The sequence below is a fragment of the Mesoplodon densirostris genome, chromosome 13 (assembly GCF_025265405.1).
Source record: "Mesoplodon densirostris isolate mMesDen1 chromosome 13, mMesDen1 primary haplotype, whole genome shotgun sequence".
NCBI classification, from domain to species: Eukaryota; Metazoa; Chordata; class Mammalia; order Artiodactyla; family Ziphiidae; genus Mesoplodon; species Mesoplodon densirostris.
In genome coordinates this window covers 27,007,030-27,019,060 of record NC_082673.1, presented here as the reverse complement: position 1 = coordinate 27,019,060, position 12,031 = coordinate 27,007,030, and positions in this window count along the sequence as shown.

Genomic DNA, 12,031 nt, shown 5'->3' with positions numbered 1-12,031 from the left:
AATATTAAGTTGTGTCCATAGTAATGACCATACTAGTATGAAAGTTGAAAAAAAAAAAAAGCTCCATTTCTACAGGATTTGTAAAAATCTCTCTTAAGGAGAATAACTAGAGAATAATTTACTATATAACTAATTTATATTTAAATTTATGTAAATACATAGGTTTTTAAATACTACAATTTGCTTTTGTCACATTATTCATAAGAAAATTTATGAAATTCACAAATATAATTAAATTTAAAGAAACAAGTTCTGTTTATGCATGTTATTGCTTATTATTTTCCTCATCCAAATTAAATTAACGGATTTGTGTCATTTTCACAAACTGCTCTGTAATATTTAATAATGTTATGGGGTTTGTAATAACTCCAAATGTATAAATTATCTCATAAATTTTATGAATTTAATTATCTTATTGAACAAAATGCAAATTTCCTTAATTAAATCAGCTACCATAGAAAATTTTATGAATTGTTATAAATATATTTTAAATAGAAATTTGAAGAAATTTCTATATCATTATGTAGTCTGTTAGCACTAATAGAGATTAACAATGAACCCTGTATCTGTGGACTCTATTAGGTTAAATTTTATTTAGTCAAATATACATTATTTCTTTGATTTGTCATTTATGTCTTATCTACTTCTCAAACTAATTAGGGATGGCATACAATAAAAGGAATATGTAAATTATTTTAGTAGTTGTCCATTTTTTTATATCACATTCAATTTCTCCTATTTTAATTCTGCAAACAGTTTTATTACCCTGTATTATATAATCAGATTTTCTTAACATGGGAAGAAAGTCATTGCAGGTCAGGAACCATGGGTTCTAGTTCCAGTTCTGCCACTGCAAGAGTATTTGTCCTCAGGTGTCACATATCCTACATTTTCATCTATAACATGAGAAAGTTGGACAGGAATTACCTCAGGCTTTATTCTATCTATAATTTCTCTTTCTTCTAAAAGATCCATTCTCTTCTCTGACTCTGAAGTCCCTACTTATTCTCCAGTTACTCAGATTTTAAACCTGAGTCAACTTAACACGAAGTGAGAGATACGAGCATCTACATAAATGATTATGATAAGAGTGAAGAAAGGTGTTTGGGTTAGCGTGGCCTGTTCTTGGAGTGACTGAGTCTCAGTAATGAGGCAGGAGATAGATGGGCCCCAGACTGAAGAGCCAGAGTTTGCCCCCTGTGGACAGATGCTCCACAATAGCAGAAGCAAGAGAAGAGCTGAGCCCTGCCCAGATCAGAGATAAAAGGCCACATATTCCTCATTCTCTAAGTCAAGGAGACCTTCCCGACTGACTACGCATGTGCAGAAAGGCTCCTTGAAGGTCAAAAAGGGAGGAGGCGTCACATCATAGTGAATCCATCTTGGCTAAGAGATGCGCAAGTACACATGGGACGACCCTGAGATATACCAAATATGGACTCAGAACCAGGCAGAGCAAGATGATTGGTCAAAGGAAACCTGGAAGAAATGCCCCATTGTATTGCCAAAAGCCCGTTTTCGGTTTTAAGGTTCGTTGGATTCGCTGGCAAAATAACCACTTGTTTCACACAAATAAACAGCTTTAATCAATTCTTTAATGAAAGGTAATTTAACTTAATTTTAATATACAGTTGTTAGAATGAAAGGAATAAGAATATTACAGAAACACAACAGGGTATACATCACCAAATTGGGCTGACACCTACTTCCAGATCCAAACAGCAGCTGGGAAGTCCGAAGTGACAGCAATCTGGAGCCCCAGTTGGGAAAGGTCCCGGGTGGTGCATCCACCCCATGGATGAGACTTCAGATTGGAGTTCTGGGGGCTTCCATTTATAATTCCAGGCTGCAAACTGACATCATCAGTTTACGTGCAAAAATGCAGCTCTGGATGCACTTTAACCATGCTGTTGGTTTCACCATGTGAGTCACAAGATTTTCCAGACCCCGGGGGACTGGCCAGGTGCCCAGGGCTCAAGAAATTCCAAGACCCACTCCCTTTCTTATCGTAGGCGCCACTTGACTTGCTAGCAGCAATTGTTAGGTTGACTTGCTAGCAGCCATTGTTAGGTGTGTAAGCAGGCGCGCAGTCCAGGCAGGGTCACAGGTCGGGCAGAGGCCTGCTTCTGCCTCTGAAGCCTGAACAAGACTCCTTTACTGGTTTTCCCAACACCATAAAAGTGATTCAAACTACGACTACCACAAGGGCGCGACTCTCCCTCTGAGTCTGCCCGTGTGTCTATCCACATGTACTCTTTTCCTCCCAATAAACACTTTACTTGTTTCAGTACTTTCCGTCTCTATGTAGAAATTCATTTCTACACAGCTGACAGGCCAGGGTCTTGTCACTGGCCACTGGTCTCTTGTGGTCTAGTGGCTAGGATTCAGCACTCCCACTGCCTCAGCCTGACTTCAGTCTCTGGCCAGGAACAGAAATCTTGCTTCAAGCCGCTGCAGGCCAAGGCCACCTGAGATCAGTAAAACCCCAAATGAGATGCTAATATTATGGAATAAATAGTTCCATATTCCCTCCGAGTTGAAACAATACAAGGGGAACTATGTTATTACCCACTTAACGTGCTTTTCCCCTCTGTGAATTGAGGACTGCTGGTCCTCTACTGTGCATCCAACAGGCTCATTCTTCAAGGCTCAATTCCAACCCCACTACCTCTATGAGACCACCCATGTTTTCCTGATGAAGGCACAGAGCAATTCATACACACTTCCATTATGACTCTGAACACATCCTATATCCTCTTCAAGGACAGAAAATTACATTTCAGATTATTTTGTGTACCAAAGAAACTGGAAGTATGCCTTGTTTTATAAATTCTGTCCAAAATATGGCTGAATGATTGCATGATTGTCTGAATGTACACATGTATGTATGTATACAAATTGAATAAATGAATGAATAGAATGAGATGAAACTGAAGATCTGGGACCTGAGTATTAAACACCATTTAAAGAAGAGACTGGGAGGATGTCTAAATCACAGCATGGAAATGAAGGGCATATAAGTTCTTACATATATTGTGTGTGTGTGTGTGTGTGTGTGTGCACGCAAGCACCTACAAAATAAAACTTTGATGAGTCATCACATTTAATACAGTGAATGATACGCAAATACAGGTGCTTCCTGGTTCAAAATTTTGAAGATTCTTTTTGAAATACTGATGTTCTTACCATTTCCAGCTCTACACAAAAGTTGTAGGGTTTTGTCAGCTCATACTCTTTGTGTTCAGTGTTAGTCTTATTCTCAAGAGTCTAGTGTTAGGATTTCCCTGGTAGCGCAGTGGTTAAGAATCCACCTGCCAGTGCAAGGGACACGGGTTCGAGACCTGGTCCGGGAAGAACCCACATGCTGCGGAGCAGCTAAGCCCGTGTACCACAACTACTGAAGCCCACATGCCTAGGGCCCATGCTCCGCAACAAAAGAACCCACTGCGATGAGAAGCCCGCGCACCTCGACAAAGAGTAGCCCCCACTTGCTGCAACTAGAGAAAGCCCACGCACAACAATGAAGACCCAACGCAGCTAAAATTAAATACATTTATTAAAAAAAGAAAACAAATTCTAGTGTTAACCCAGCCATTTAATGGTCAAGTGTACTTGGATCAGCAGTGCTTTCAAAATCCTTCTTTGCTGATAATTTTGTATGTGCTTCCTCATACACTTGAAAACTTCCCCTACACCCAGGATGGAGTTTAAGTTCTTTAACTTGTCTTACCCTTGTCACTCCATTTCATGGCCCTCCTCCACCTTCATTCCCCCATACCGCGCTATTTTCTCTGACTAGAACATTAACTACCACAATCACATTCTGGGGGTTAACATATTCATTCTTCATGTCTCAGATTAAATAACACTCACAAGACAAAAAATTTTCACTGAACACTCAAGAATGAGGGAGCATCTCTTCAATTCACTCCCTTACAGTTCTATACTGTGCATACTGAAGCATTTTTCTCACTGTATAATGTTATCTGCTTACAAGTTTGTATTCTCTGCTTAAATACATGTTCCCTGTGGATCAGGAGGTTGTCTTTTAACTTGCAGTGACGGGCACAAAGTAGTTCCTTGATTAATATTTGATAAACAGATACACAATTGTGACATATGATAGTAATAATTTAAAAAGTCAAAGAAGAAAAATTGTTTTCTAAATCATGATTACAATACTGAAAATAATTTCTAAGACTTGATGCATGGTGCCTAATGGCCCATAACTACTGTAATCATAATTAATCTTTATCAATTTTACATCATTCCTTAACAGTAATAGGGGAGTCAGGAGGGATAGCTGACTGGGGAAAATATTATCACAGAGTGTGACTCTGATACTACAAGAGGACACTCAGATGGAAATACCAAAAAACAAAATTTTTATATAAAATTATAAATTGTAATCGTGGAGAAGAAGATTACATAAATTTTGTTTCATAAGTACTGATCGAATTGTCATTTTCTGGTTATACCTACAAATAAGTATTGAATTCCCTCTCAATGCAACTTGGCATAAGACTGAGCTAGCAAGAATTATACACAAAGTTTTTAAGAATGATAGCACCTAGAACAGCAGCTTTCAAATGTTTTTTTTATCACAGTATTTTCAAGAAATACATTTTTTCTTGAGTTCCAGTAAAGACAGGTAACATAAATATGTACAAACACATAACTGAAACCAGTTTCATGAAATAATACCTAACCTACTACAGGCAATGTAATCTATTTTCCAAAAAATCCCTGCAAACATGCATAGATTATCATACTTTCTTAACAGACTTCTGAACAATAATTTCTCCCAAATTTAAAATTTTAAGGAGAGGGATTTTATGTTTCTTAATTATATTCTTTGTAGTTTGACTGATGGGTTGAGTAATAATTGCTTTATTTTTAATGAGTAATAAGAATACATTGAGGGCTTCCCTGGTGGTGCAGTGGTTGAGAGTCCGCCTGCTGATTCAGGGAACACGGGTTCATGCCCTGGCCCGGGGAGATCCCACATGTCGCGGAGCGGCTGGGCCCTTGAGCCATGGCCGCTGAGGCTGTGTGTCCGGAACCTGTGCTCCGCAGCGGGAGAGGAACCAGATCAGGCAGGGCCTTGTAAGTCATTGCAAGGAAGCTGGATTTTGTTCTAAGTGTAATGAAAAGCTGCTGAAAGGGTAAGTCAGCTCATGCCATGATCGGATTTACATTTTTGAAAAGTCACCTCTAACTGCTATGTAGAGAATGGATTAGAAAGTATAAACATGAAAGTCCGGTTAAGATACTACTTCAGTAAATCTAGGCCAGAAATGATGTAATTTGGCCTAGGGCAATGGGAGATAGGATAAAAAGGTGGAAAAATTCAAGATCCTTTTTTTTTTTTTTTTTTTTTCGGTACGCGGGCCTCTCACTGTTGTGGCCTCTCCCGTTGTGGAGCACAGGCTCCGGACGCGCAGGCTCAGCGGCCATGGCTCACGGGCCCAGCCGCGTCGCGGCATGTGGGATCTTCCCGGACCGGGGCACAAACCCGCGTCCCCTGCATCAGCAGGCGGACTCTCAACCACTGTGCAACCAGGGAAGCCCAGATTAACTTATTTTTAAATGTTGTTTATGTTGGTACCAAAACCTCCCAATGGAATTAATTAATGAATATTCTCTATTCATTGTAATATGAAAAGTAATAAATGCCTTCTCAGACTAATGGCTGAGGCAAAACTAAGATGGTTAATGAATCTCAAAGCCTATTTACCCCTAGGCAATAGTGATTATTGTTCTTTTACAGTCAACCATATCATTAGGAGGAAATACAAGAGAAATATATTTTATCTCACCTGAAAGTGTTGAAGATGATGGCTGTGTAAAGGGTTCAGCACAATACAAGCTAATATCATGATATAAATATTTAATAGAATATTTTAAATGATTTAGAGTTTATTGGGGTTTACTAAGACAGCACAGCTTAGATTAATAAATGCATTAGAGATAAATTTTATGAAGTACAGGAAATAAAAATATATATATTAATAATGTACTTCTAATCACTTATGTACAAATTCTATTTAATTTTTCCAGACTGTGATTTACAGAAACTGTTCTTCTTGTTTGGTTTAATTGCATGAAACTCACTGCAAAAGAAACTCAAAATGAGTGGCTAGTTTCATCACCTGTGGGAAATAAAATATTGGCTAATACGGAAATTGTTTCAAATAGCTATTATGTGTGCATAAAAATTATGCTCTTATGTAAGAATCAGGAAGACATTTGGAAGTGGGTTGTTTTTCTTTTTATTATCATTTACCATAATCTTCCAGAAACATATTATGAAACAGTGAACTCTCTATCAATCGTTTCTGGGATAAACATTTCCCAAAGGTAATGTTACAAGAATATCTGCTTTTCAGTTGTCGATTTATCAGGTACAAAAATATACTATATTTCTCCATATACAGAAATACCGTCTTTTGACTCACAGTAAAACCATACATATTATATCAAGCCAAATCATTCCAAAATGTATTATACTGATATAAGTGACAAATTGAATGACTGAATATATAAACATGGAACAAACAGATTTCTGCAGTCTTAAAATACTTATGATGGCATAACTGTTTGTAATGGTAGCAGCATTAATCTCAAAGTAGTAATACAATATTTTAAGGAGATGAGTAATAGACTATCTAGTCACACTTATCTACCTTGTTAGGAAAACCTGGATGACCATATCAAAATATGCACCTGAGAGTATCCAAACTTTCCAGAGTACCCTAGTCAAACATTCATTTAGATGACTAGGTTAGGAATATCAGTGTAACTAAAAAATTGAATCGTGGGTTTCCCTGGTGGCGCAGTGGTTGAGAGTCTGCCTACCAATGCAGGAGATGTGGGTTCGTGCCCCGGACCGGGAAGTTCCCACATGCTGCAGAGCGGCTGGGCCCGTGAGCCATGGCCGCTGAGCCTTCGCGTCCGGAGCCTGTGCTCCGCAACGGGAGAGGCCACAACAGTGAGAGGCCTGCATATCGGAAAAAAAAAAAAAATCGAATCGTTATTGTTGTCATAGCCAGAAAAATAAAGGGCCCCATTTTCTTTAGTTTCATATCATCCAGTCACAGGAAGAATGTTTGACCAATCTCAAGATTCCTCTTTGCCCGTCTACATGTCTTCTATTATCATTACTTTTTAGGAGGATGGAGATAGCAGTACTCTTCTGGTTCCAGTGTCCTTATTTCCTTACCTTGTAGAGCTTACTATCTGTGTTATACCCAGTCAAAGTTACTATTACCTAATAATTTTCAATATTAGAATTCCTTTTTATTTCCTTTTGTTCACAGACTCTATGCTTCATCATGCACCCTCATCCACTTCCCTTGAGGAAAATATGCTTACTTTCCCTACTTTGTTAAGAAAAAAACACAGAGGTGTCCTATTCATTTTAAGTTACATTTAATACAAATTGTGAGTGAAAAATAGCAAGCTGAGCACTAAATTTTCCAGGTTCCAGGATAACTTGAAAATGTCACTGAATTGTGATTCAGATGTAGGAAAATCATACTGTTAGCCTGTTGGAAGAGTTTAAAAAGAAGACTTTCATTTGGCATTGTGACTACTACATCATCAACACCCTTTGTGTTTATTGTTCATCCATTTATTCATTCATGAAAGAGCAATTTAACAAGAACCATGCACTGGTCCCAATACAACAAATTTGCATTAAGTTTATCATATGCCCTGGATGATCAGAAATCATGTGGTAGGCACAGAAGAGCAATAAATTGATTGTTGGGATAAGCTTCTGCAGAGCTGTGCACAGGTGCTGTGGGAGCCAAGAGGAGGGGCACCTAAATCAAATTTGTACTGGCCACATTCTCTGCAGGGAATGAAATGTCTTTGGAATTCTAACCTGTGGGGCATGAAGGTCTACCCTGATGTCAATCCATCAATCCACAGTATTTCAAAAAACTATTGCACCAGAAATAGTCATCTGAGGATTCCTTGTCATAAAATTATTGCCCTATTTTATAACATTTTAGGCACATATTCTTCACTTTTTAACATCTCTGAAAGAAAGCCATATTATACAATTGAGAGCATGGCATAGTTTAATTGACAGCACTTTCTCCCTTATCAGTGCATACAATAATGATGCTTCTGACCGTCACAGCCATCTTAGAGTTGATGATATACAGGAAGCTATCATTCTGCAATACACTGCTTGGGCAATATTTCTATTGGGATAGCATAACTAACCCGATTAGCTTCTCTCCAGTTATAAAGGGTTATATGTCCCACTGACTCTCCACAAAGACTTAAACACTACCATCACCACTGCTATCAACTTAGAAAGAGGCTTGAATAAATTGTCGATGACCAGACTATCCACTTATGAGAAATGGCTTCAGCTCGCCCACACTTTTCATAAATGGTGAAATAAAATGTTCCCAAATCTCTCTTCTAAAGAGTCTAATGTTTTCCAGAAAACATGTTAATACAATGCTTAACCTACAGGATCAGTAAAGAGAACCAGCTTATAAAATATTCCCCTAGTTTTATCCTCAACCATTATTTTATAGCCTGATTATGCAGGGCATATCAAAACAGGCATGTTTATGAAACATCAAATAGTAAGAGAACTATTTCCAAGGATGATCTACTATAAAATCTTTACAAGCATTCTGCTTTTCAAGTGGATCTGAGAATTTCTATTATACATGGACCAAGTTGTACAAGCCTGAAGAAACATCTATATGATCAAGATATATGAGGGGTTTAAAACACTTATATTCTCACCTTTAACTCATAATTATTTCCTTCTCAGTGTATTGCTGATCTAGGCTTAATTGTTGGCCTCCAGTTCTTTAATATTGCATAATTTGTCATTCTCTTGATAATCATTTTTATTTAATATTGTACACGTACAACTTAAAAAATAATTTATTTCAAATATATTTAATATTTAGTGTATTTTAAATACCTTAAGATATTTTCATAATTGGTTTTAACATGCATTTCCTAAACCACTTTTATTTTGGAAATTATAATAGTCTTTTTTGTAATAGAAAACACTGACCTTAAATAGCATGGTAGGATTTAAAAACTAAACTCATGCAGCAAATTAAAATGCAAAATGTGCTTGTCTGGAACAATTATTCACAGAGAAACAAGGACACACTAAGTGGATCACAGTTCTGAAAGAGCTTACCTACTGAAGGTAAGATTTACATATTAATGACAGAAAGTTTGCGCAAGCTCAGAGGCTAAGCTGTGTTCGGTGACCAGCAGGCTTCTATTTATAAAGGACTCTAACCCACCACAACCTTTTGTGTTATTATTACAGACATTAATCTACTAACAGCATAAATATGTAAGCTAGGTCCAATTTTATTTCAGGACAAGAACATAGAATACTGATTATGAGACCCATCTGATCTGATGCACCATCTCTATCTGCAGAGTGAATTAGCTCATATGGATTAATGCATAGAAGAATGATACTAGTACAATGTGAAAATCAGTTGGTTTTACCTGTAATGTCCTATTTGGTAGCCACTGGTCACTTGTAGTAATTGAATGTACATAAGTTAAAATTAAATTAAAAATTCAGTTTCTCAATCCCAGTAATGACATCTTATGTGTTCGTTAGCCTACTGAACAGTGCAGATATACAACACTTCCCTCGTCACAGAAAGTTCTACTGGATAGTGTGGAATTAATTAAAGAACCTCAGCTAAAATTAGAGTTGGGATAGGCCTAAAGGGGGAGCTCTCACGACCCATCATACATCCTCCCATTACTCCAAGCAGGGAAAGACAGCAGGCCTACATCTCCCACAGGAAGGTGTTGCCTACTTTACTAACCAGCAGGAAGAACACATTTTGATCTGCCAATGACAGCCCAGTGAATCAGGGATTGTAGTAACCCAACCAGTGAGAAGCCTCCATACTTCCTCCAATGGACTCTTTCGGTATTAGAGCCCCTCCCAAATACCCCCTTTCCCTTATAGCAAGCTCCCCTTCCTGTTCTCTGGATGTGCCTATGGTCCACCACAGTTCGAATATCCTCAATTGCAATTCCTCTGGCTATTCCTGAATAAACTCACTCTGCTGGGTGAGATAACTGGCTGTTTTATTATTCAAGTTGACAATAGTACTGGTTTATACTTACTATTGTCCAAAAAGTTAAGGATCTATACCACCAAGTAGAAACAAGTGAACACAAAGTCCATTAGCAGAGCTGCAAGCAACAAGAATTCCTTAATGTAGTATGCCTCCTTTATCCTCTTGACTCAGATACTCAGTCTTAAAAGTGCTTATTGCATGCTTCTTCCTGATCTTTGTGCATTTCACTCATCTCGATAACATCACAGTGTTATTCCTTCCTTACACCTCCTTACACCTGCCACCTTCATCTTTTTTTAAGGTTAATTCTTACATCTGTTCTGTTACTTTTTTTTTATTAGGAATTTTACATTTCTTTTTAACACTGCTGAGATTTCTATTAAAATAGTGTTATTTTTCTTCATGATCTGATTACACAGACTTATAGTGATAAAAGCCTAGGTCCATTTTCCCCATAAGCCTTATAAATTTTACTGCATAATTTAGCAAGTTGTTTGATTTTTCAGAGATGAATACACTGTCTCATAGCCAAAATGTCTGTACAGTTTCTAAGAACAAACTAGGATCAAATTCAGGATCTGGCATCCCTGCAAACTACTCAACATGTAAGGCCCACTTTCATGTGTACCACAGGGGTAATTACACCTGGGGTCATAGCGTAATGAGGAGGATGTTTGTTATGTGTCTTATGAACAGTAAGTGCAAATGTGTGGCATTATTTACAGAAGCAATCATTTACTTTCAAATGTTTCACTGAGACTGTAAATTCTGACTTCATAGAGAATTTCTTGTGAGTATATCTTTATATGGGAGAATATTTACATTTTCTCATACAAGTAGCTGGTACAGTTTATTCCAGGAAGTGTGTACAGTGATGAGAAGGGAGACCTAAATTTCGGTTTATAACTTTCTGTACCATTTATTTTTGTGTGTGCCACATGCATACATTAGTTACTCAAATGAATCATTTTTAAAATGTTATTTAAAGATCCTTTGTCCATGTTCTTCTCTTCGACCTTGGGGATGGGTGAGGTATTGTGGGTTGGATGACCAGAAATCACAAAATTCACCCAAACATCCTCAGAACTAAAGTATTGGTTGGCTTATGGATTAAAGATAAACAGGCCACTGTCTAAAATACAGAGAAAACCTACCTAAGTAGCAGGGAAAAGTTACAGAGAAAAATGAAGGTGCAAGTGGCAGAATAGATAAGTTAAGAAATATGATCCAGAATTTTTCATAAATAATTAAAATTTTAATGTATCTGTACTTAATATAGTATCCCCCTTAAATGAGTAGTATTTTTAATGTAAGATCACTTACATTATACAGAATCAATAAATAATAAGGTATAAATATTCTCTTTAACAGAAAGGATACATTTTAGTACTGCTGACCATTTTGATGAAAAGTTGTTTGTTAGTCAAATGGTAATGCCAGCTTTTGCCTTTTATGTCAAAAAAATCATTAAGGACATGACATTTATTCAAGTAGTACAGATTTTACTGTAACACCAATAATATTAAACTTTAAATCTGATTTTGGTTGTACTTTGAACTGCTGGAATCATGAATCAGATAAATCAGTGCTTTTTAAACCCTGTAATGAAGGACCAGTCTTCCCTTCTCCCCACCCTTAATCTGTTGTGGACTGATAAAATAAAAATTAATTACTAGGAAAATGAAATAAAACCTACATACAAAAAGACAAGCCAAAATGTTTATCAGACTCAATAGGTAAAAATTACTCTGTCATTTTGCTATAAAGCTTCTTAAATATTAACTCTCAGTTTCTGTCTCCTGGCAGACCCAAAACAAACACTGGTAAAGTAACTGTGGTCCCACAGACCACCTTCTGAGTAGCCCTAAGTTAATCACACCACATTTATTTTCCTTGAAAGAGGGCTAACATACAATTCAATAAAAATG